Source organism: Ursus americanus, chromosome X (genome assembly GCF_024610735.1).
Source record: "Ursus americanus isolate L20-20 chromosome X, mUrsAme1.1.p, whole genome shotgun sequence".
Taxonomy (NCBI): Eukaryota; Metazoa; Chordata; class Mammalia; order Carnivora; family Ursidae; genus Ursus; species Ursus americanus.
In genome coordinates this window covers 40629085-40656758 of record NC_142164.1, presented here as the reverse complement: position 1 = coordinate 40656758, position 27674 = coordinate 40629085, and the positions used below count along the sequence as shown (strand labels likewise).

Here is a 27674-nt window from a genome sequence, read left to right as displayed (position 1 = left end):
TAAATATAACCAAGAGAATGAGTATAGATAGAGAAGAAGAATAAGGACTGAACCCCGAAGAGCGTCAATGTTAAGAGGTTAGGGAAAACAGGAGAAAGTAGAAAAGGCAGTGAGAAAGAGCTAACAGTATGTTGAAGAGCAATCATGAGAATCCCATTTCCTGGAAATCAAGGAAAAAATGTTTATTAAAGAGAATGTGTAATCAGTTGTCTCAAATGCTGTGCTAGGGCAATTAATATGAAGATTAAGCATTTAATAGGACTTAGCAATATAGAGGTAATTAATGACCTTTATGAGATCAGTTTTGGTAAACTGCAAAAGAAAAAGTTTGGAGTGGGTTTCTAAGAGAATGGAAATTCTGTTTCTTATCAGGGTAATAGAAAAATGGGAAATATTTTGTCCTCATGGAACTAGCAAAGGAAGTCACAGAAAGACTAGATCTAATTAATTACAGAGACCAATGGACCCTCCTTGGGTGAGCAGGGTGGTATGACAATCTCCACAGATGAGGGCAGGTGACTGATATAGGGACAGCATAATGAAGGAGCAGTCCTTCCATAGATGGAGAGAGAGGTTTTGCCAAGACAAGGAGAAATGAGCCAAGTCTCAGACAACAGTGTGACCTGGCAGGACATATTGCAAACTGGATGAGTCTCAGAAACAAAAAGAAACTGTGTGGTCCAATAATTCATTTCACAAACACATCCCAAGTATTTGCCCAAATGATTTTACTGGAAAAGCTCCTAGAAGAAACATTAATGATATTCCTACAGTGCCTGAATTTTTGGGTTGTGCAAACTTTAATCCAAATGTAAACCAAAAATATTGGAAAGTATAGCCTAAACTCCTCACACATCAAATACTTGCAAAATCAAAATAGTGGCAGTGGTGCAAGAGTTTGGGAGTTGAGCTCTTCACAGATGAACCCAATCTAAAGTTGTAGCTTTGCCTACCTTTGACTCTAAAGACAAATGTAAATAGTCAACTTCTCAACAGAACTTATAGACTAGCAGTCAGCAAACTACAGCCCATAAGCAAATCCAGCTTTCCCTCTGTTTCCATAAATGAAATTTTATTGAAATATAGCTGCATCCATTCATTCATATATTATTTATGGCCATATTTTCACTATAGTGGCAGAACTGAGAAGTTGTAACAGAGAACATATGGCCTACAAGCCCTAAAATATTTACTGTCTTGCCCTTCATAGGCCATATGATCTCATATCAATGACCTCAACTTCTACCTTAAGAAAATATAACAGTAAGAGAAAATTAAACCCAAATTAAGCAGAAGAAAGAAATAAAGTTCAGAGTAGGAAACAATAAAATAGAAAACCAAGAAAGAGCAGAAAGAAGTCAATGAAAACAAAAGCTGGCTCTTTGAGTTATCTTTAATCAGATTGATCAGGAATGAAAGAAAGGGCCGCAGGTCCGTGCCGAGTTGTCGTCTGCCCTCAGCTGGTACCCCCGCCGCCGAGATGCCGCTGGAGAACCTAGAGGAGGAGGGTCTGCCCAAGAACCCCGACCTGCGCATCGCGCAGCTGTGCTTCCTGCTCAGCCTGCCCGAGCACCGCGGGGCGCGGCTGTGCGCGACGAGCTGATGGCGGCCATCCGGGATAATAACATGGCTCCTTATTACGAAGCCCTGTGCAAATACCTCGACTGGCAGATGGACACGGACCTGCTTAATAAAATGAAGAAGGCGAACGAGGAAGAGCTGAAACGTTTGGACGAGGAGCTGGAAGACGCAAGAAGAATCTGGGAGAGAGCGAAATCCGGAATGCCATGATGGCGAAGGCCGAGTCCCTGTGCCGGATAGGCGACAAGGAGGGTGCCCTGACAGCCTTTCACAAGACATATGACAAAACTGTGGCCTTGGGTCACCGACTGGATATTGTGTTCTATCTTCTTAGGATTGGATTATTTTATATGGATAATGATCTCATCACACGAAACACAGAGAAGACCAAAAGCTTAATAGAGGAAGGAGGAGATTGGGACAGGAGAAACCGCCTAAAAGTATATCAAGGTCTTTATTGTGTGGCTATTCGTTATTTCAAACAGGCAGCTGAACTCTTCCTTGACACAGTTTCAACATTCACATCCTATGAACTTATGGATTATAAGACCTTTGTGACTTACACTGTCTATGTCAGCATGATTGCCTTAGAAAGACCAGATCTCAGGGAAAAGGTGATTAAAGGAGCTGAGATCCTTGAGGTGCTGCATAGCCTTCCAGCCGTCCGGCAGTACCTGTTTTCACTCTATGAGTGTCGTTACTCAGTTTTCTTCCAGTCCTTAGCTGTTGTGGAACAGGAAATGAAAAAGGACTGGCTTTTTGCCCCTCATTATCGATACTATGTAAGAGAAATGAGAATTCATGCATACAGCCAGCTGCTGGAATCCTACAGGTCATTAACTCTTGGCTATATGGCAGAAGCCTTTGGTGTTGTTGTGGGATTCATTGATCAGGAGCTCTCCAGATTTATTGCTGCAGGGAGACTACACTGCAAAATAGATAAAGTAAATGAAATAGTGGAGACCAACAGACCTGATAGCAAGAACTGGCAGTACCAAGAAACTATCAAGAAAGGAGATCTGCTGCTAAACAGAGTTCAGAAACTTTCCAGAGTAATTAATATGTAAAACCATGTAAACGAAGGATTTCCTTTAGAGATAACTATTTGGAATTTTTATAGCTTACTTTACTATGTACCCAGTTCAACTGTATAAAATAAATATTGCATTGTTCTTTCAAAAAAAAAAGAAGGAACGAAAGAAAGAAGACAAAAATTACCAATAACAGGAGTGAGAAAGGAAGCATTATTAAAGATTCTAAAAGCTATTAAAAATCTCATTCAGGATAAAATAGAGTACCTTAAAAGCCCTATGTAAAGATTAAAATATATTATTATATTATATTGAATGCCTCTACAAATAATGAAACTTAGAAATAACTCATGCGTAGTTTATTTTCAACTCAGGTATTTCCGTGAAGTTGCATTCCACTATTGCAAATTCTAAATGTCCATTCCTACTAGGAAAATAATGATATCTCTTATTTCCATAGGCGAAACCTATCACTGAATAGTATCTAGGGAATAAATAATTAAATTCGGTGCTTTCATGATAGTCTGGGTCTACACACTCTCTCTTCTGAAATAACATAATTACACCCTACTTTAATACATTTCAAAGTTCTTGGTATGCTTCTCAAAAATTTCAAAGGCAAACCACCACTTTATTTTTCATTCTCATAACCTGTAATAATTCCGCACAACCTATTAGTCAAACACAATGTGTGAATCAAATTATTAAACTACACCAATATGTACTGAACATCTACTTTGTATGTGAGGCCTGGTGGTACAAAGTAAGCAAGACATTCTCTTCCATTACAGACACTTATAATCTAACAGGTAGACAGACAACTGCCCAAATTCCAAATCATTGCTATAAAATTATATAAACATTATAATAAAATATATAAAAATGAAGGAGTGTAAAAAACAGTATCCTTAAACTAACCTGTGGCTTGTTTGAAGTTTCATGGGCTGCCAGGTCAACGAAACCCCTTGTGTTGAAGACCAGGATACAGCTGGTCCACTGATAAAGGGATTAGCCAGGTGGGGGACATTTTAGCCTTGGTGGAGAACATACATGGTGAAAGCAGAAGAACTCATGAGTAACTCCTTGGGGCCCTGTGAGTCTTAAAGATGTCGAGGCAGCATGTGGAATTTCAGGCCTTACAATAAAGAGCTAAAGAAGCTAGACATAAAAGAGTCTCTCAATGGACTGTTGAGTACATATATATTTAATTTAAGAACAGAATAAACTAACCTATAGTTATAGAAATGGAAATAATGGTCGTTTGGGCTGGAAATTGATTGCAAAAGACATGAGAAAACTTTCTGGATTGCTGCAAATATTTTATATCTCCACTGAGGATGAATTTCGACGGTGTATACATTTGTGAAACCTCATTGAACTGTACACTTTAAATACAATTATTTCAATTCATGCAAATTATAACACAAAATGAGTGTATGTGCACATGAATGAGTGAGGGAGAGAAAGAGAAAGGTTGGAAGAAAAAAATAGAAAATGGAATAACAGGAATTGGAGACATCAAATATTAATAAATTTTTAAGTTGTGCTGTGCAAGTGAGTAAAAGAATGTGGTGTCAATTAATAGAAATGTGAGATCAAGGAACTTTTTTTATGATGGAAGAAATAATAGGAAATTTGTAAGTTTATTAGAATGATCCACTAAAGAGCAAGAAATAAGATAATTTTATAGGTGAGAGAAGGAAGAGTCACTGGAGCTTAAGCAAAAATAGTCAAAAGGACACGTGATCTAGTATAAAGAAAGATTGGCTTTAGAGAGGAGTAAGGAATCATCTTTGTATTAAGCGAGAAGTTAGAGTATATGGTGTAGATGTTGCTACGTGTGGAGAATTAGTGATAAGAGTATGTGGAGGGGCGCCTGGGTGGCACAGCGGTTAAGCATCTGCCTTTGGCTCAGGGCGTGATCCCGGCGTTGTGGGATCAAGCCCCACATCAGGCTCCTCTGCTATGAGCCTGCTTCTTCCTCTCCCACTCCCCCTGCTTGTGTTCCCTCTCTCGCTGGCTGTCTCTGTCTCTGTCGAATAAATAAATAAATAATCTTTTAAAAAAAAGAGTATGTGGAAATTTCCCCCCTTTAATTGTTTCAATTTCTTTGCAGAATGGGAAGCAAAGTCATCAGCTGTGAGAGAGGGTGGGAGAGATGGTATTGGAGGTTTGATGAAGAAGCTATGAAATAGTTAATGGATAGATGAGACATTTAACGAATTTGAAACAAATAAGATAGTAGACAGCATTAAAAATGTACTTTATGCTAAGCAAAATAAGTAAGTCGGAGAAAATACCGTATGATTTCACTCATAAATGAAATTTAAGAAACAAAACAAGCAAAGGGAAAAAAGAGAGAAAGGGGGTAATCCAAGAAACAGACTCTTAACTATAGAGAACAAGCTGATGATTACAAGAGGGGAGGTGGGAGGGGATGGGTTAAGTAAATGATGGGGATCAAGGAGTATATTTGTGAGGAGCACTGGGTGATGTATGGAAGTGTTGAATCACTATATTGTAAAGTTGAAACTAATATTACACTATATGTTAACTAACTAGAATTTAAAAAAAAACTTCTAAAACTGTACTTTAAGTATGTGGTCGTTAATTTATTATTGTGCATATTTTTCTTCAGTCATAGAGTCTCAGGGGCAAGCATAGAAGAAAGTTGGATTTAATCAAGGTTGCAGTTTCCCAAATAAGTGTGCCAAAGTGAAAGAAGAGTAAGAGAATGAAGGACATGTGCAAGAAAATGAGTATCATGATTGACCAATGGATTTGAGCTGGATAAAATGCCTAGATATAAAGATCATTATTATTTTTTTATTGACTTCTTAAGAAAGTGGCTTTAGGAGGAAAGATCAATATAGTTTTTAAAAGTATATAATTGTAGAAGTGCCACATGCTCCTTGTTTTAAAAAAATGAAATGTATGAAATAAAAACTAAATACCCAATATTCACACCTCTACCCTCCACTACTCAGGGCCAATTACTACAAAATGCTTTGTATGTATGCCTGCAAATCAAAATATCATTGATTTTCAAATCCCCTCCCTACAGATACAGCATTTTGGGGGAATAAAAGGGCTGCATTCCTAGAAAGAGAAAGATGCGTGGCTACATAAATCCAGGCTTCCACAGAATTAGCGAATTCTGGAAACTTAAATTGGACAAGCAATAGGAAAAGATGTCCTTTCAACAGTTAAATTATTTTATTAAAAGCAGAGATTTTTCTTAGGTAGTCCTGCTCTAGCCCCAGGGAAAGAGGCATTTGAACCCTGTCTGGAGCAAGACTTGTTGCTGCCAGATGGCAAAAAATAAACTGCTTAATGGAGAGAGTTTAAAGGTCCTCGGTGTTTTCAAAATAAACACTAGTTAAATAGTACTGACAAACTGCTTTAGAACTCTGAGGCAGGCCAATGGGAATGTTATGAACTATAGGAAATATTCAGGTCAAAGTTTAACTATATGTGTTTTGGTGATGAAAACCAGATTACAGAAAACAATAGAGAAATGAGCACAGATAAAGGAAGTATTGATCAACATTGCCTAGAAAAGAAATTACTAAACAGTGGGGCCAAGACAGAATGTTTTAGTTGAAGCTGTCAGTAACAGATCAAGGGAAAAACTCCCCTCCACATCACCACATACCTAATTTATTTTAATTAATACAAAGTAAAGCTTGTTGTCTCTGATCAGTTACACCACAAGATTATATTCAAAAGACTCCAGACCAATAGCCAAAAAAAATTGAAAATCAATTTGAAATATTTACCTTTTCCTAGAAGTAGCTCTTGGCCCTTTCTGATGTAAACTGAACTAACCTTTTTAGGGTCCTTCAGTTCTGGAGCTCTACTCATTATTCTAGTCAGCACATTAAGATCTCATGCCTAGGATCTGCCTGTACAACTGGGGATTTCTCCTTATAACATGGTAGCAAAAGATGAAAGAGTAGAAATACTTAATTTAAGAAAATTTAGTCAGTTTCATAATAGTAAAAGTTAACATTTATTGGGCACTTACCACACAATAACTCTATATGTGCCATTTTTAATCATCTTCTATCTGCAAATAGTGAAACTGAGGTCCAAAGAGTTTAAGTAAGTGGAGGGACCAGAATTTTGCTCTGGTGTTAGTACCCATGTACATCATTGGTTTATTATATATGGCCTTTCTACTAAAATTCTGTGAAAGTTAAAAAAATAGAAAACACCTCAGGCAAACTTAAACAAAAGTGAGTTTGTTATAATGATAATAAAGGTTAAGAGAACCAACAGGAAACTAGAAAACTGGGCTAGGAATGACCAAAAATAGTGATATAACACAACTGGTTTGATTTGGATGTCATTTACTTGTTTGCCTAGGCTTCAGACTACAGTGTTTTTGTTCCTGAAATTAAGATCCAAAATCCAGCCACAGAGCATTAGATTATTCTAGCTTAGGTCAGGATGTACCTGCTTTTTTGTTTAGAGTAGAGCAGTGTCACTGATTTAAGTCAACTTAATGTAAAGAGCCAGGGTAGTTGTTTGAAAGGAAATTGGAGCACAATAAGGAAGGGTAAATTTGATGCTTGGTTACCAAAAAGCAATACATATCTATTAGAATCCATGCTTACGGCTGCCCAGCATCTACATTCCCTTCCTCCCATATACTTTCTTCCAAAAATGTTCCTGCTTAAAAAGATACAATTATTTCATGTATAACCCGAAACAAATTCTGTCACTTCCCAACACCTCTTTAGTCACTTCATTGAACTCCAGTTCCAGGATCTATGGATAATACCTATACCTCCTCTAGATTCATCGTGGCTATGATTTATCTTTGGCCTGTATACTAGTTTTGATCACCATAATCATAGTTTATATACAGTTTGAGAAGATAGAGAATGAATATTAATTGAAATATATGGTATAAGTCCATGACCAGGAAGAAAGAACCTATTTGTAAAGAACAAAGTTTTGTAATTGCTCTTGAGGTCGTATTTAATATTTATGGCTTCCTTCCTCCACTCTTTATTTAATATCACTTTTTCTTTTTACTAGCACCTTAGCAGTTGGGCTTCGTTGTTCAGTGGTACACTCGAACTTTAATTCTTGGCTGATCTGAGCCCTCAGATGTCTTGCCTGAGAAAAGTTGCATTGGTTTTCATTCTGGTGTCAACTTCTCAATAGAGATTGTTTCCCTAACATTATACCCATTTCATGATATTCAGGCAATAAGTGTTTTGCCAATGTTCCCACAGCCAATGAGTGGTGGAATCAAGGTTTAAACTCAGGTTCCTCCGACTCTAAAACTCACACTTAATGATGTTAGTCTGTCTCCTTAAAAAAAAAAGGAAATACTGAGAAAAGAGGTAGGAAATAAGTGGAGCAACATCAGAGGAAGTTGTTCTTGTCATAGGCCCACAATCATCAAAGAGAAGACCTGTTGGATGGGCAGTATAGAAATGGAAAATAGATAAGACACTTGGCACAGTAGGATGAGGGGAAAGGGGTGCAGACTGAGACAAGCCCTTGCAAAATCATACCTTGTAAAGTTAATAATTTACAAGGAGATAAAACAAATAAGTGATAGGTGGAGAAAAAAATCAACTTAGACTTTGTGGGGGCATTTCATCTCAGGTTCTGGGAAGTGTAGTATACAAACAGAAAGAGTAACCCTTGTTTCTCCGGCCTGCAGAAAAGAACCATTATATCTGGATTGTTCTACTTTCCTTCTTCCCTGCTTTATTGTTCTCCCTAGTAGTCTTCACAATGGAAGACTTGGTATATTTTACTTAGTTTACTGTCTGTCTCTCCATGCTTGGAATGTAAGCTCCACAAAGATTTTTGATCTGTTTTGTTGGAACAGATCCTGGCACATGGTAGGCCCTCCATTAATGTCTGTTGAATTAAAGAGTGAATGAATGCATCATCAAGAGGATTTGTGATTTTCCCCTTCTGATGGAGATGTTGAGCTCTGATACCACGTTCCTGCTTTGCAAGTGTTTTCTTGGAAACTCAAGGCTCCTTCTCAAAAACTGATGAAGCTTTCTAAATGCTTTTGTTTATTGCTTTCTATTTATCTTGTGGGTGGCCTCCTGCTGCAGCAAGAAGTAGCTTTAGAAAGACCAGTCCTGCTGGCACTGCCCTTATTCCTATATTTTCCCAGGAGACAATTAAGGTGCTAGCCAAGAATGGAAGCTCCAGAGCGAGATGGCCTGGGTGAGAATCCTGGTTTCAACACTAAAAAGCCATGTGTCTTGGGGGAAATTCCTTAAAACCCTGAGCCTTTATTTCCTCATCTGCAATACAATTGGAGATAATCTTGGTACATTTCCAGATAAGGACAATGCTATTTATCATATAAAACCTAATATTTCCATGTTTTCATTGAATAGAAGTTTATTTCACTCTCACCTAATAATCCAAAGTAGTTGTTTGTAATAGGTGAGTGGTTTACTCCACATGGTGATTCAGTGATCCAGGCTCCTCCTGTCCTGTGAGTCCTCCATACTCTAGAGCATTAGACCTGGCAGCATGAAGAAACAGATTATATAAAGGCTATATCTGCCTCTTAATTTTCTTGATTGAGTAATGATACAAATCATTTCTACTCTTATTGTATTGGCAAAAACAAATCACAAGGACTCACTAGTTGCAATGCCTTCTGGGAAATATAGTCTCTGGCTTGGAAACTGTCTCTCAACAACAAATGTATCTAATGGAAGGCAGGAAAGATGTTTTTCAGGGACAGTTTACCTAAGTATGTTTGCTCCTCTGGCCTCCCAAATCTGTATGTATCTTCCCTCTCACACCTAGAATACATCCATTCCCTCCTCAAGGGAGATAAGCCAATGTCCTAACCAGTTACTACATCCAGCTCAAAATCCAGGATCTTTAGATGATGTGTATACCTCTCCATCAGATCCACATGTAGATCCTTTTTTTAAATTTATTTTTTAAATTATGATATGTTAGTCACTGTACAGTACATCATTAGTTTTTGATATAGTGTTCCATGATTTATTGTTTGTATATAACACCTGGTGCTCCATGCAATGCATGCCCTCCTTAATACCCATCACCAGGCTAACCCATCCCCCCACTCCCCTCCCCTCTCAAGCCGTCAGTTTGTTTCCCAGAGTCCATAGTCTCTTGTGGTTCATTCCCCCTTCTGTTCACCCCCCTTCATTATTCCCTTCCGTCTCCTACTGATCTCCCTGCTATTCCTTATGTGCCACAAAGGAGAGAAACCATATGTTAATTGTCTTTCTCTGCTTGACTTATTTCACTTAGCATAATCTCTTCCAGTCCCGTCCATGTTGCTGCAAATGTTGGGTAATCATTCTTTCTGATGGCTGAGTAATATTCCCCTGTATATATGGACCACATCTTGTTTATTCATTCATCTGTTGAAGGGCACCTCAGCTCCTTCCACATTTTAGCTATTGTGGACAATGCTGCTATGAACATTGGGGTGCATATGGCCCTTCTCTTCAATACATCTGTATCTTTGGGGTAAATGCCCAGTAGTGCAATTGCTGGTCATAGGACATGTAGATCTTTTGAACTAAAATTTAAATTACCTGCCTCACCCACATCCCCAATATACAATAGTGGAATAGGGACAGAATAACACAAGTAAAAACTCCCATTGAGAAAATGGAGGAATGAAGGCTATATTATGATTGCTGGCCCAGAGTACTGATGAAATCTTACTGATCAGGTACTCTGAAGACATTCTGCCCTGGTGGCGGGTTTTCCATAGCCCTCTTCCTAATAGTCTAGGTTTGGGAACCAGGCTAAATAGTCACAGGTTTTTTGGTTTTGCTTTGTTTTTGTTTGTTTGTTTCTTAGACCAAGGTTGTGCTTGTTTTGGCAATGCCATTGCCTCAAAACTCAATAAGCTTTCAGTCAATAGAATGGAATGTTATTCAGCCATCAAAAAGAATGAAATCTTGCCATTTGCAACAATGTGGATGGAACTAGAGTATATTACACTAAGTGAAATAAGTCAGTCAGAGAAAGACAAATACCATATGATTTCACACAAGTGTGGAATTTAAGAAACAAAACAGATGAACACAGAGGAAGGGAAGGAAAAATATAATTGTTGTTTTAAAATCTGGACATCTTACTTATACCTCTATTGATTAAATCCTAGGCCATGAGTTCTGTTTTCTTTTCTTTCTTTTGAGGCCAATTTCTCCATCTTGTCATTTTGTTCAGAAAAGAAAAGAAAGGAAGAAAAAAAGGAAAAGAAAAGAAAAACTAGTTTCTGAATGTGTTTTGGTCTGCTTGTTAAAAGAAGCTAGATTCAAAAATTAATTAAATGTATATACAATATATGTAAAAATAAAAAGAAAATAATGGTAAAAAATAAAAAACAATTAAAAATAAGAAAAAATAACAATAAAAGAAAAAAAGAAAAAAGAAGCTAGATCCTATTTCCCCTAGAGCTGAAGCTTTGCAGCACTCTGTGATCATTAGACTTGGTGTGTGTGAGGTGTTTGTGTTGGTCTTCTGGAGGAAGGGCTCGTTGCACTGATTTGCCCTAGTGGAGATGTGCCTCCAGGGCTCAGGGGCTCAGGACTTGGTGTAAGGGGCGCTGGCCTTCACTAGGTGGTGCTGTTTTGCTCCCTGAAGTCTTACAGCTCTGATAGGTGGGATGAAAATGACACCCCTTCTCTAGACCAGGAGCTGAGAGTTCGCACTCCCCACTCTTCAGGAAGACTAACAGGAGCAATCAGTCACCCCTTCTTGTGTCCCCAGCTTCTGTCAGATCCCTTCCTTCACCCTGCCTGTGTCTGAGCTGTTTTACCTCAGGCATGGGACTGGGTTTCAAAACCCCAAATTTGGGGACTCCAGGGCTATGGACCCATGTTGATCCTCTGGGGGAGGGTCTGGCCACACTTTTGCCATTTGCTGACCTGTGCCAGGAAAGTGGTCACATGACTGTTCAGTGATTCAGAGTTTATGGCAAGGTGGAGCAGAGAGCCAGCACCCAGGCTCACTGCCCTCAGCTTGAGTCACTCCTATTCCCGGGAATAGTGCAGCATGTTGGCACCACCTACAGCCACAGGGATGATGCTACCACCCCAGTGGACCTGGGGGACAGAGTATTCAACCAAGAGGATTGTTTTTGAGCCTTAAAATCCAATGACATTTGTTTTTCTAGGTTTTGGACTTTCATGGGACCCATCATCCTTTCCTCCTTCCAATTTGTCCTTTTTGGAATGGAAATGTCTATCCTATGTCTATCCCAGCACTGTATCATGGAAGTACAGAAATTGCCTGGATTCACAATCACAATTGGAAAAGAATGTTGCCTCAGGATGAATCACAACTTGGGTCTCATTTATATCTGATTTAAATATTTAGAAGAGACTTTAGACTTCAGAATTGATGCTAGAATGAGTTAAGATATGTGGAACTATTGAGATGGAATGAATGAATTTTGCATGCAAGAAGGACATAGATTTTAGGGAGTCAGAGGTGGAATTCTATGGATTAAATCATGTTCCCTTCAAAATTCATATGTTGAAGATTTAATGCCTAATAAAATGATATTTGTAGAGAGGGTGCTTAGAAGGTAATTAAGGTAAAAATGAAATCATACAGTTAGACTCTTAGTCTAGTAGGATAGGAGAAGAAGAAGAAGAAGAAGAAGGAGGAGGAGGAGGAGGAGGAGGAGGAAGGGGAGGAGGAGGAGGAGGAGGAGGGGAAAGAGGAGGAGGAAGAGGAGGAGGAGGGGGAGGAGGAGGGCAGAGGAGGAGGGGGAGGAGAAGGGAAAGGAGGAGAAGAAGAGGAGGAAGAGGAAGAACGAGAAGAAGAAAGAAGAGAGTAAAATCTATGTGCATGTACCAAGGAAAGACCATGCCAGGGCACTAAGAAAACATCTGTCAAGAAGAGAAATCAGAGGAAGACACATCTGGATCTCTACAAATGAACACCTCCAGCACTCAGTATTGAGGTACGAAGCAGGGAGCCGTGAATCTGCTCACAGATATCTGAAGATAAATGGAAGGGGGAGGGAGCCGCCGTGCTCGGGCACCAGGGGAGCAGTAGCCACCTGCACTAGGGGGCAGGCTGGACTCGCAGACCGGCACCCGCGAGAGAGCAGACTGAGACCATGAGCCCCGGAACGCGCGCGACCAGACTGAGAACCGGAGCTCCAGAGCGCTCACTGGAACTGGACTAAATCTGGGGGCTCGGGAGCGGACACACGTCCAGACTAACAACCGGAGCTCTAGAGCGCACACTTGAACTAGACTGAAACTGAGAGCTCGAGAGGACGCGCATGACCAGACTGAAAACCGGAGCTCCGGAGTGCTAGCAAACCACACTGAAACAGAGAGCTCGGGAGCTCACGCAGGAACTGGGGGTGGCTGGCGGTGTTAGAAACACAAAGGACAGAGACGTGCAGGCCCTGGAAGTGAGGGCTGGGAACCGGCTATGGGGTGCACAACCCAGAACACTGCAGGGTTTTGGGCAGTACTGACAGAAACAGAGTTAAAAAGGCCAAGAGAGCTCAGTGGAGAGCAGACTGGGATCTCTCTGTTCTGAGGCAGAGGCTAGGATTCAGCCACTGCTGCTTTGACTCTCAGAAGAGCCACAGAAAACTGCCAGGGAAAGCTTCCAGAGAACAAAAGCCCAGAAATACCAGCTCACATTGTGCCAATCCCCATTCCCCCTCGCAGGGGAAAGGGAGACTCTACTCAAACAGGGTTGCCTGAATATCAGTGCGGCAGGCCCCTCCCCCAGAAGGCAGGCTGAAAAATCAAGAAGCCCACATCCCTAAGGTCGCTATAAAACAAGTGCACACTGCCTGGGTCCTGGTCAATAATTTGGGCTCTGGGCAACCCCGCAACATCTCCTCATCAGAATGATGAGAAGGAGAAATCCCCCCCAGCAAAGAAAAGATAATGAGTCTATGGCCTCTCCCACAGAACTGATGGATATGGATATAACCAAATTATCAGAAATGGAGTTCAGAGTAACAATGGTCAAGATGATGTGTAGGCTTGAAAAAAATATTAACAAAAATATTAACAAGAATATAGAATCTCTAAGGGCAGAAATGAGAGTGAATCTGGCAGAAATTAAAAATGCTATGAATCAAATGCAGTCAAACTAGATGCTCTGACAGCCAGGGTAAATGAGGCAGAAGAATAAATTAGTGAATTGGAGGATGGGATGGTAGAAGAGAAAGTTAAAACAGAAATTTGGCTCAAAAAAATCCAGTCTCAAGAACGTAGATTACGGGAGATTACTGACTCAATGAAACGTTCCAATGTCAGAATCATAGTCCTCCCTGAGGGGGTGGAGAAAGATAGAGGTCTAGAAGAGATATTTGAACAAATTGTAGCTGAAAACTTCCCTAATCTGGTAAAGGAAACAAGCACTAGTGTCCAAGAGGCAGAGAGGACCCCTCCCAAGGTCAACCACGACAAACCTACACCACGTCACGTCATAGCGCAATTCACAAATATTAGATCCAAGGATACAGTATTGAAAGCAGCCAGGGCAAAGAAATTTGTCACATACGAGGTAAAAATATCAGAATTATGTCAGACCTGTCTACACAGACCTGGAATGAGAGGAAGGGATGGCAGGGTATTTTTAAAGCTCTATCCAAAAAAAAATATGCAGCCAAGGATCCTTTATCCAGCAAGGTTGCATTCAGAATTGATGGAGAGATAAGGACCTTCCAGGATCGCCAGACACTGACCAAATTCGTAACCACGAAACCAGCTCTACAGGAGATATTAAGGGGGGTTCTATAAAAGTAAAAAGGCCCCAAGAGTGATAACAGAAATTTACAATCTATAGAAACAAAGACTTCACAGGCAACATGACATCATTAAATCATATCCGTCAATAATCCCTCTCAATGTGAATGGCCTAAATGCTCCCATAAAACACCACAGGGTTACAGATTGGATAAAAAAACATGACCCATCCATTTGCTGTCTATAAGAAACTCATTTTGAACCTAAAGATACATCCAGACTGAAAGTAAAGGGATGGAATACCATTTTTCATGCCAATGGACCTCAAAAGAAAGCTGGGGTAGCAATTCTCAAATCAGACAAGTTAGATTTTAAACTAAAGACTGTAGTTAGAGATACAGAAGGACACTATATTATTCTTAAAGGATGTATTCAACAAGTGGATATGACAATTATAAATATCTATGCCCCCAGCAGGGGAGCAGCTAGATACACAAGCCAACTCTTACCCAGAATAAAGAGACATATAGATAATAATACGTTAATAGTAGGGGACCTCAACACTTCACTACCAGCAATAGACAGATCACCTAAGCAGAAAATCAACAAAGAAACAAGAACTTTGAATGACATACTGGACCAGATGGACCTCATAGATATTTACAGAACACTACACCCCAGAACAACAGAATACTCATTCATTTCAAATGCACATGGAACTTTCTCCAGAATAGACCATATACTGGGTCATAAAACAGGTCTCAACTGATACCAAAGACTGAAATTATTCCCAGCATATTCTCAGACCACAATGCTTTGAAATTGGAACTCAATCACAAGGAAAAATTTGGAAGAAACTCAAACACTTGGAAACTAAGAACCATCCTGCTCAAAAATGATTGGGTAAACCAGGAAATTAAAAATCAATTAAAACAATTTATGGAGACCAACGACAATGAAAACACATCAGTCCAAAACCTATGGGACACTGCAAAGGCATTCCTAAGGGGAAAATACATAGCCATCCAAGCCTCACTCAAAAGAATAGAAAAATCTGAAATGCAGTTTTTATATTCTCACCTCAAGATGCTGGAGCTGGAACAGAAGAACAGGCCTAACCCATGCACAAGAAGGCAGGTGATCAAGATTAGAGTAGAGATCAATGAATTAGAAACCAGGGGCACAGTAGAGCAGATCAACAGAACTAGAAGATGGTTCTTTGAAAGAATAAATAAGATCGATAAGCCACTGGCCAGACTTATTCAAAAGAATAGAGACAGGACCCAAATTAATAAAATTATGAATGAAAGGGTAGAGGTCACAACCAACACCAATGAAATAGGAAGGATCATTAGAAACTTTTATCAACAGCTTTATGCCAATAAATTAAACAACCTGGAAGAAATGGATGCCTTCCTGGAAACCTATAAACTAACAAGACTGAAACAGGAAGAAAATGATTTTTTAAACAAACCTATTAATTATGAAGAGATTGAAGCAGTGATCAAAACTCTCCCCAAAAACAAGAGTCCAAGGCCTGATGGATTCCCTGGGGAATTCTACCAAACATTCAAAGAAGAAATAACACTTATTCTCCTGAAGCTGTTTCCAAAAAATAGAAACAGAAGGAAAACTACCAAACTCATTCTATGACGCCAGTATTACCTTGATCCCCAAACCAGGCAAAGACCCCGTCAAAAAGGAGAATTACAGAAAGGTATCTCTGATGAATATGGACACCAAAATTCTCAACAAGATCCTAGCTAATAGGATCCAACAGTACATTAAAAGGATTACCCATCATGACCAAGTGGAATTCATCCCTGGGATGCAAGGGTGGTTCAACATTCACAAATTGATCAGTGTGATGGATCATATCAACAAGAAAAGAGTCAAGAACCATATGACCCTCTCAATAGATGCAGAAAAAGCATTTGACAAAATACAGCATCCTTTCCTGATTAAAACCCTTCAGTGTAGGGATAGAGGGTACATTCCTCAATCTCATAAAAACCATCTATGAAAAACCTACAGCAAATATTATTCTCAATGGGGAAAAGCTAGAAGCCTTTCCCTTAAGATCAGGACCACGACAAGGATGCCCACTCTCACCATTACTATTCAACATAGTACTAGAAGTCCTTGCAACAGCAATCAGACAACAAAAAGGGATAAAAGGTATCCAAATCAGCGAAGAAGTCAGTGTCTTTCTTCGCAGATGACATAATACTCTATATGGAAAACCTAAAGAACTGCACCCACAAACTACTAGATAATATAATTAAAAATTATTATAAAAAAAGAAGAAGAAGAGAAATCAAGGAGGCGTGCCTTGTTGGCTCAGTCAGTTGAGCATCCAACTCTCGATGTTGGCCCAGGTCATGAAGTCAGGGTCTTGAAATTGAGCCCCACATCAGCCTCTGTGCTCAGTGGAGAGTCTGCTTGTTCCTCTCCCTCTTCTCCTCCTCCCTGTGCCCTCTCTCTCTCAAATAAATAATACATAAATACATATCTTAGGGGGAAAAAAAGAAGAGAAGTCAAAGAGAGAACACTCAACAGACACTGACCCTGCTGCATGTTGATCTGGGACTTCTAGCCTTCAGAACTGCAAGAAAATTAATTTGTGTTGTTTAAGCTACCCAGTCTGTTATATGGTTATGGCACCTGAAAAGACTAAGTCTCTCTCTATTGCTTTCTGTCTTTAATCTCAAATGAGATAATTCTTGCATATCCTTTCTTGACACATCTTGCTAAATTCTGCAAGTAAAAACCAATGCATATTATCGACATTCTATTATCCAATCTCTCCTCCTAGAGTTTCAGGTTTAATAGGTCTTTGGCTTGACTTCCAAGTGATCATGGTTGATACATTCACCCAATGTTTGCCACTACACTTGGGTTTCCATATCTCTAGCTGCCAATTTCAACTTCCTTGCTGCATACAATTTGACCACTAAGCCAGAGTCACATGTATATTTTTATTATGGGTTAATCCCACTTCAAAGGTCCAATATAAATTCTCCAATATAATGTTAGCTGCTGTTATAAATACATCCTAATATTTCTGTGACTTAAAACAATAAAAGTTTATTTTTCACTCATACAACAGTACAATGTGGCTATTCTTGGGCAGAAGGCAACTTTCCTCCACATGGTGAATCAGAGAAAACAGAATATTTTTTAGTGCAAGCTGCTGGGATCTGAGAGACCTCTTCTAAAAAAGAGAAAGTAAGCAGACAGTCTTTCCCTTGCTGTCCTGCCCACTGCTCCCTTGCAGTGTATTCAATAAACTTCTATGTCCTTTTTTCTGCCTTGGGTGGGTTCTTTCACTACACACACCACTGGCCTCCACCTGATTGGGGTCCTCCACATTTGGTGGACCCCATACAGTGAAACTTTCCTGGCCCAAGGCTGTCCCCAGAGTCTCTGGGAATTTTCTGGGGCTTTCCCTCAGTGGACTGACTCTGGTATTCCTTGCGGGACTGATAACCTATGGCTGAGGGTACTCTTAGGTGAGGATCTGATGCCCCAGGGGGAACCAGCTCGACCCCCCCCCCTTGCTTGAAAGGGTGAGGGATTTCCCCTCTTGCCCTTTGGAGGGATCCTTCCCTCCCTCTCCTTTCTCATTTTGGCCCTTCAGCAACCTAACCCTAGTACTTCTCAGACAACTGAAGCTCTCTGGCCAGAGCAGCTCCCCAGTGTTGTCTGAAGATCTGAGAGTGAACAGGTTGGACTGTCCATGCCTGTGAGGGTGACTCTTTTTTCTCTGCTCTCTCACTCCATTCTCCTGAGGCCTCCATTCCCAACTTGTGGCACAGCTGGCAGTGGCAGCTCACCCAGGGCAAATCCACACACATTTTGGGCTCAGCTGGGACCCTTACTTGACACTGGCTAACTCTCAGCCACCTTACTTCTTTCAGCTCCCTCCTCTTTATTCCTTTGTTTCCACAGATCCAGCCTCCACCTTCATCTATGGGCAAACACATTCCTACATCTGAGTGACAACATAAGGTAAACTTCAGAGAATTTGACACAAAACTCATGTACAGACAATCTTTGTGCCTGTTTCTCCAAGGGGCTTTCAAAAGGATCACTGGAGACATTTGAATTACAAACCAGAAATACCCATCTGATTCTCATTGCCTCTTCCCACTTTATCTGAGGATGCTTCAAGCCTGACATCTAAAAATCTCACTGGCAGCACTGGAGACTCAATGGCAGCATTCAATACTCAAACACTGAGTTTGTAATTTGCTCCATTAACTTATATTTTTCTTTGGTTTCCATAAAGGTACCTCTTATTAATTATCTGATTGATTGCTAAACACAACAGAGCATATGATGGCTAACACCACCTGCTACACAATTAAGTCTTTAAATGACTCTCAAAATGACATTACATTATTAAACACTGAAATAACTCAAACGCGTAAAGCAGTCCTACAAAACAGAATGTCATTAGATATTTTAACTGCTGCACAAGGTGGAACTTGTGCTATCATAAAAAGAGAATGCTGTGCATATATTCTAGATTAACAGAAAAATATTTCTGGGTTTCTAACTGACATGAACACTCGAATTCATGCTCTAAAAGACCCCTCCCTTTCTTTTACTGGCTGGTTAAACCCCTCGACAGGAGGAGGAATTTTGTCAACTATCAAAGGACTCTTATTTGGGCTTTTTTTCCTTCCTGTTATTCTAATCATGTTTTGCTGTTTTTTCTCTTGCCTCTCCACCTGGTGCAGAGACTGCTTCACTGACATAACTTCAAGCCAACAGATGATCCTCTCTGCTCAAGGAGACTCCCATATGTTGTCAACTCTAGACACAGCTGCCTTGGTTTTCTATAACGCCTATTAATTCCCACTGACCAGTGTTGACCCATAGGTAAGGACATCCCTATGTCCCTCATTCAGCATGAAGCAGCTACTGAAGATAAGTCCTCTGCCCAAATGGCAAAGATTTGTCATTGCTGGTCTGTCAGAGTGGAATGTAGATGCTGCTTTTAGGCAACCAACTTGGACAATGGGAACCTGAGTATGTTAGAAGGGCCCACAGTGACCTCCTACCTCCTGCCTAAATACAAACAGATCTATTAGGCAACCCACCTCAAAATATCCATAAGCCTTACCTGATCAAGGGTTACTTACACCCGGACACAGCTATCTAAAGAGGAAAATTCCATATATTCCCATACCTCCTCATCTTCCTCTTTAACTACAGCCTTCCCCACCACTGCCTTGTGGCAGATAGTCTCTCTCTTTCTGTCCTGCCTGCTGCTCCCTTGTGATAATAATAAACTTCTATCTCCTTTGTTCAAAGAGAGAGAGAGAGAGAGAGAGAGAGAGAGAGAGAGAAAGTAGAGAAGGAAAACTGGCTCTATAACCTCCATGGTTCATTAGGTACAATAGTCACAGGGCCTAGGGATCATGATACTCTTAGGGGGCTCATTAAAAATGTTTAATTTCTTTTAAAATCAGAAGATAAAATAAATATAATAATAATTAACATATAATAATGAACTAAGCCTGGATTATATTTATATTTATACCAATGCATTCATAAAATATACTTTTTTTATGGAATAAAGGGCCTATGACATCTAAAGCACCTAGGGCCCTTACAAATTACAACATGGTCCTGGTAACATTTCTATTCATATGTCATTGGTGAGAACTGTATTAGTTTTCTATGGCTTCTGTAAAAAATTGCCACAAATTTAGTGGCTTAAAACAACAGAAATTAATTTGCTTACAGCTCTGGAGGCCAGAAACCCAAAATAGTTTTACTGGGTCAAGACCAAGATGCCAGCAGGGCTGTGCTTTATCCACAGGATGTAGGAGAGAATCTATTTCCTTGCCTTTGCCAGCTTTTAGTGCTGTATTCCCTGCATTCCTTGGCTCGTAGCCCCTTCCTCCATCTTCAAAGCCAGCAACATATTATCTTCAAATTTCTCTCTGTTTCCATTATCACATCACCTTCACTTGTGGTCAGATCCCCCTCTGTGTCTCTTTTAAAGGGACACTTGTGATTGCATTTAGGGCCCATCTTGATAATCCAGAATAAACTCCCCATTGTAAGGTTCTTTTTCTTTATAATAATATTTTTTATTATATTATGTTAGTCACCATACAGTACATCCCTGGTTTTTGATGTGAAGTTCCATGATTCATTAGTTGCGTATAAAACCCAGTGCACCATGCAATACATGCCCTCCCCACCACCCATCACCAGCCTATCCCATTCCCTCAACCCCCTCCCCTCTGAAGTCCTCAGTTTGTCTCTCAGAGTCCATAGTCTCTCATGGTTCATTCCCCCTTCTGTTTACCCCCCTTTCTTCTCCTACCGATCTTCCTAGTTCTTATGTTCCATAGATGAGAGAAACCATATGACAATTGTCTTTCTCTGCTTGACTTATTTCACTTAGCATTATCTCCTCCAGTCCCGTCCATGTTGCAGCAAATGTTGAGAAATCATTCTTTTTGATAGCTGAGTAAAATCCATTGTATATATGGACCACATCTTCTTAATCCAGTCATCTGTCGAAGGGCATCTCGGCTCCTTCACGATTTAGCTATTGTGGACAATGCTGCTATGAACATTGGGGTGCATATGGCCCTTCTCTTCACTACGTCTGTATCTTTGGGGTAAATACCCAGTAGTGCAATGGCTGGATCACAGGGTATCTCAATTTTTAACTTTTTAAGGGACCTCCACACTGTTTTCCAGAGTGGCTGTACCAACTTGCATTCCCGCCAACAGTGGAGGAGGGATCCCCTTTCTCCACATCCTCTCCAACAATTGTTGTTTCTTGACTTGTCAATTTTTGCCATTCTAACTGGCATAAGGTGGTATCAGTGTGGTTTTGATTTGAATTTCCCTGATGGCTAATGATTTTGAATATTTTTTCATGTGTCTGTTAGCCATTTGTATGTCTTCATTAGAAAAGTGTCTGTTCATATCTTCTGCCCATTTTTTGATTTGTTTATTTGTTTCTCGTGTACTGAGTTTGAGAAATTCTTTGTAGATCTTGGATACCAGTCTTTTATCTGTAGTGTCATTTGCAAATATCTTCTCCCATTCCGTGTCCTGCCTCTTAGTTTTTTTTGACTGTTTCCTTGGCTGTGCAGAAGCTTTTTATCTTGATGAAGTCCCACAAGTTCATTTTATCTTTTGTTTCTCTTGCCTTTGGAGATGTGTCATGACACATCCCCATTGTAAGGTTCTTAACTTTTTCACATCCCCAAAGTCCCTTTTGCCATGCAAAATTAATATTTACAGGTTCCATAGATTAGGATGTAGATAACTTTCAGGGCCATTATTCAGTCCACCACAGAAACTAATCCCATTACTCCATTTAACTGCAAAAGAGTGGGTGAAATATGTAGCCACTCATTGGATAGCCACTTGCCAGAAATAACCCTTCACTATGGAAGTGAAAACAGAAGGGCTAGCTAACTCTGTCACATTCCTGCATAGAGTTATCACAAAAATTAATTTAGCTAATATATGTAAAGTGCCTTGTGTAGTAATATATGTATAATGCCTTGCATATAGTTAACCCTTGATATAGCATATGATCTATTATTATGCTGTTCACTCTTGTTCATTTGTACTACTCCTCTTTCTTTACCTCTACCTCCTTTACTGATTTGCTCTTGACTCTTTGGGGCCAAGGTTAATGTTGGGAAATATTTTCAAAAACACACATTTCACCCAAATTGAGTAGTCTTGCCTTAGAATGGTATATTATTTTCTCAGACTACTTAAATAACCCTGCTTGTCAAGGAATTTGGAATTATTTTCTAAAGACCAGATTCCAAACATTGTTAAGAAGACTGCACAAAGCCAAGTCAAATTGGCTCCCCCAAATGGGGGATTACTTACCCAGTTCATAAGCTTGAGGTGTTTTCTGCACAGCAAGGACCTTTGTCCCAGAGGCCAGGAAAGCCTTTGTGTCCTTTCTTTGGGAGGCTTAGTCCTCATGACTCAAGTCCTAATCATCAGCTCCAAAGTTACTTTCACCCTATTGTCCCAGCAGGCCTACTATTCTTTACACAAATACCCTCTTAGTGACTGTTCTTTTATTTCTTTTCTTTTTTTTTTTTAACACAGAGCACTTCATGAATTTGCATGTCATTCTTACACAAGGGCCATACCAATCTTCTCTGTAGCATTAGTGACTGTTCTAATAGCTCAGTGTCCCCATGGCATATGCACACATTAGTATTGACTATGACCTATAATGCAAGCCTCCTCAGGTCAGGTCTATTATTCTGTAAAAGCATTCATTTTTTGTCTAAGTACCATCTCCTTTCAACCATGAATCTCAGGCATGACTTCCACTAAGCTATATCACAGACTCCCTTAAGCTTTGTTCTCCAGGACAGACCATTTCCCCATATTCCAGGAGATACCGGACTGTGTGCATAAATTGCTTTTCTGTACCATCCTCTCTGGGCAACAGATCTTAGCAGATATACGAGCCTTTGAGAAAGGAACTGACACCCTGCTCTTACCCTTCTTCTTCTACCTGTTTTGACTGAGCCCCAGGGAGAAAGGATAAAAGAAACTTCATAAAAGTTATAGGGACTTTGCCTCAATCCTTGAGAGTCATCATGGAAATCTGAGAGCTGTGTGGATAAGCCAAACATCCAACATGATTCTGTTGCAGGAGAATAATAATGGCTGAGAAATGTTAAGATGCATGTGCATGAGGACAACCTTATACAGACCCTGGTAGCCTTGTGTGGTGTGGAGAGAATGCGTTTCATGTCCCTTGGGGAGGGGGTGTACCTAAAAAGTTGAAAGAGGACCAGGACATCAAAAGAGAATTTGAAATTGGCAACAAGACAATGCATTAAGGAGTCCCTGTGAACTGAAAATCATGGCAGGACAGGAAACAACTCAACTGATTTCTGTAGGGATGGACAGCAGCCAGTGTGTAAGGAAACTATCAGCAGAAGTCAATATGGACAGACACTAACCATTTTGGACAATAAGGCTTTCTTCTGTTATCAGGGGAAAAAATGACCGAGCTCCCCTCCTTCTATGTTAGTTAAATCATTGTGGGGGTTGGGAAGGAGAAAAAAAGGTGGAAGAAAGCCTTGAATTTAGCTATGTGTTATCCCAACAGAGAGAAGAAAAATTTGTAAGTGGCTGAACTTGCCTTGTAGTGACCAGATACATTTCTGCGCTATATAAGGACAGAGCGGTCAAGAACCAAGTTCAGTGACATTATCAGGAAATAAATCAATATTTTTAACTTCTATAAGCTACTTCAGGGAATATCCTCAAACTAACTGTATTTGTCAGGGTTCTCAAAAGAAACAGAACCCCATTTATATAAATATAATACACATGAGATTTATTTATTTATTCATTTTAGGGTATTGGCTCACATGATTTTGGAAATTGGCAAATCTGAAATCTACAAGGCAGGCTGGCAGAATGGAAAGCCAGAGAAGATTTGATATTATAATCCCATGTTCAAAGGCAGTTCGAAGGCAGAATTCCTTCTTCCTGTCCCCACAACTCTGGGCTCTTTATGGTTGCAGGTCATAATCACCAAAAGGCAAACACTTCTGCCACAAAACTCAGCAAAAATCACACTGAACTATAAGCTATGGATGCTTCCTGGACACTGCAGGAAACTTTTGTTCAGGGAATAGCCTGAATCACCATCTGCTGTCACCATCCTATAGGCACGGGATAGACCCCAGCCCCAAATTGGGTTCAGTTGTCAAGACTGGTGATGCCACACACACACACCAAAAGAAGGTTAAAATGTTAATACTTACATAATGAGGCTCTTTCAGGAAAGCAGGGCAAACTTCCTAAACTGGTCCAAAAATGGCTTGAAAAATCAGGGAAAGGAAACAGGCTTGGGGTTTTTATGGTGATTAGGGAATAGGAATTCCTTTATGCAGGCAGAGGCTTGCATGGTTTGAACTTCCCATTGGTACCAAAGAAAGGAACATCTTGGCTTTCTTATCAGCTTTCCCAGCTGTGGAGCACAAGGGGAAGAAAAAGAGGTGAGGTTTAAAAGATGTCAGCAGTCAAACATCAAAAAATGGTGTCAAACTCTTTATTATACCATGTGCACAGGGGGAATTAACCTTGGTCATCAGAAGGAGGAAGAAATGTTTTTAAATGATGGGGGCAAGCTAAATATGCTTGGCTGCCAAGCAATCCACATATGTGCCTCTTGGTACTCTTCTGCCCAATTTTGGTAGGACATGGACATGTGCAATAACTTTGGTCAGAGAAGAGCATGGTAACCAGCCCTTATCAGGGAAGAGGGTCTCTGTCTACACAGACCAGGTGAGAGGAAGGGGAATCTACAATGAATAATGGAGAACCATGGAGGATCTTTTTTCTGGACTTAAACGAAGAAATAGATTTTAGCACCATAAGGAGTGGATAGTATTGGACATGGAGGTGCAGCATACAAATTTCTTTTTAAGAAAGGACTTGTTCCAGATTCTAGGGGTCCTATCAATAGAAAGTCTTCATCTTTTAGCCCCTTCAAGGACAGCCTCAGTTGCAGAGAGACATCTGGCCCATACCCAATGACTGATGGATGTGGGTGTGTAAAGGCCCAACCATTACATCAATCCCAAGGATACTCTCTACTAAATATTCTGTTATAATAAACTCTGTTTCAGAGTCTGCTTCCTGGAGAATATAACCTGTAAGATTCCCAGCAGTGCTATCAATTTCTGTATTACTCGGAATAAGGCTAGTGTTATGGACTGAATGTTTGTGCTCCCTCCCAATTCATATGTTGAAGACCTAAACCCCAGTGTAGCTATATTTGGAATGAGGAAATAATTAAGGTTAAACAAGGTCATAACAGTGGGGCCCTAATCTGGTAAGATTTTTATCCTTGCAAAAAAGAGATACATGACAGCTTACACTTTCTCTCTCTCTCTCCCTCTCCCCCCACCCAACACACATGGGAGAAAAGGCCATGTGAGGACATAGCATGGAGGCTGCAATCAGGAGGAGAAATCTCACCAGAAATGAAATTTGCCAGTGTCTTGATCATAGACTTCTAGCTTCCAGAGCTGTGAGAAAATAAATTTCTCTTGTTTAAGCCAATCAGTTTGTGGAATTTTGTTATGGCAGCCTGATAGACTAATAGGCAGGCTGCTTAGTAAATAGACTCAGCAATTAATCAGATTCTTGAAGAAGATAGAATTTTATTTCTCCTCACCCAATCACCTGGAATAAGCATCTTGGGTCAGTGGGAAGCTCTCCTTCATGAAGGTATTTAGATATCAAGGTCTCTTCCATCCCATTTTTCTGCCAAGGCAGATATTTTAACCTAGAGTCCATAGAAACTTCAAGGAAGTCTAAAGACCTATAAACGTTTAGTCAGTCAAACAAATAAATTTGTTTATGAAAACCTTCATCTTGGGACACATGGGTCGCTCAGTCAGTTAAGTGTCTGCCTTCTGCTCAGGTCATGGTCTCAGGGTCCTGGGATCGAGTCCCACATTGGGCTCCTTGCTCAGCTTGGAGGCTGCTTCTCCCTCTGCCTGCTCCTCCCCCTGCTTGTGCTTTCTTTCTCTCTCACAAATAAATAAATAAAATCTTTTTAAAAAGAAAAGAAAACCTTCAACTTTAATTTTACCAACTTCAAACCATAATCTAGCATTTTATTCATTTATGAATGTGGGCCACAAACCACAGTAGTAGCAGCTGTACCTGTAATTCTGTCACATGTAAAATTCACATAATTTGAAAGTATATTATTAGTGTTTAAGATATCTCAAAATATTTTGAAATATTATTGTGGAAGTACTGTATTTATTACAACTGTCACAAGATCTTATTAATTAATATGTTGTTGTGGAAACACAAATTATATCAGTAATATTAATTGTATTATTTTTATAATTGTATTTCAATATTCCTGATGGCCTTTGTAATCCCAATTTTTTTTTGGCATTTAAAATATTATTCTGAAAAGAGGCACATATATTGCATTAGACTGCCAAAGAGCACTTCATCTGCTTGGTGGCAAAATTGAATCATAAGTCCACAATCCACGTCAAAGGTGATAGAAAGTAAAGGAGGTACCCAACTGTTGTAATGTCCTGGTCAGTAAATGTCACACATCACTTACATTCATGTTCTATCAATGAGGACTTAGCTTTATGGCTACACTTAACTGCAAGGGTAGCTAGGAAATATAGTATATCAGCGAAGTCATGTGATTCTATCACAATAGAGAATGGTAAATAAAGTTGGTAAATTCCGTACAATCCATAACATTACTTTCTTTCTTTTTTTTTTTTAAAGATTTTATTTATTTATTTGACAGAGATAGAGACAGCCAGCGAGAGAGGGAACACAAGCAGGGGGAGTGGGAGAGGAAGAAGCAGGCTCATAGTGGAAGAGCCTGACGTGGGGCTCGATCCCGTAACGCCAGGATCACGCCCTGAGCTGAAGGCAGACGCTTAACCGCTGTGCCACCCAGGCGCCCCCATAACATTACTTTCTTGTACTTCATTCTTCAGTAAGTTTTCTCCCTTTTGTTTTAAAACTTTATCCATAGATTCTGTTAGTTTTTCTGTGTAGACTGATTTGTTTCCTCCTTTCTATCTCATCTTCTATAATCTTTATTTCTTTTTCTTGTCTTGCTGCATTGACTAAGACCTCCAGAAAATGATAAGTAGAAGCGATACTATAGAAAACTCTTGTCTTGATTCCAGTTTAGTAGAAATTTTGCTAAAGACTTTCACTATTAAGTGAAATATTTTCTACAGGTATTTTATGGATAACCCTTATGCGGTTAAAGAAGTTATCGTCTATCCCTAGTTTACTATAAAGAGCTGAGATTTATAAGGTGGAGAGCGGTAGTCCTTCATGGAATGGTAGGCCACAGGAGTGAATGATTTGAATGAGGCTTAGTCTCTAATGAGATACATAAATTACTTAAAGGACAGTGTCTAGGTAATTCCTGACTTCCCTCTAGAGGTACTGATATTTCTTTCTCCCAGAGCAACCTCTGATTAAACACATTTTGGGAGATTTAAGAAGGGGCTGGTATGGCATTTACTCTGGCCTCTGGAGGTAGGGCCTGAACTAGGGAACATGAATCTGCAAACCAAGAGCCCCACACTACAAGCTTGGTTCTGATCCAGGTCAGTGTCTCATGTTGACCAACAGGAATAACAACTAATATTTACCAGAATTTTTATCAGGCGCCTGGCTCTGTGATGAGCACGGAATGTTCACAAAATCCTGACATGTATATTATGTGTTTCCATTTTACAGATGAGGAAAATAACGTGTAGGGTTTAAGTATCTTGTCCAAGATTACAAAACAGTGTAA

General features: G+C 39.9%; 1 non-coding gene and 1 pseudogene across 1 annotated transcript; one reads left to right on the top strand and one right to left on the bottom strand.

Annotated features, from left to right (window-relative positions):
• Positions 1 to 1453: 1453 nt before the first annotated feature.
• LOC123797383 (26S proteasome non-ATPase regulatory subunit 6 pseudogene) lies at positions 1454 to 2771 on the top strand (annotated as a pseudogene).
• Positions 2772 to 22434: 19663 nt separating this feature from the next.
• Positions 22435 to 22542, bottom strand: LOC148106895 (U6 spliceosomal RNA). Its single transcript, XR_015723508.1, has one exon. It is a non-coding gene; the product is annotated as a U6 spliceosomal RNA (small nuclear RNA).
• Between the last annotated feature and the right edge of the window lie 5132 nt (positions 22543 to 27674).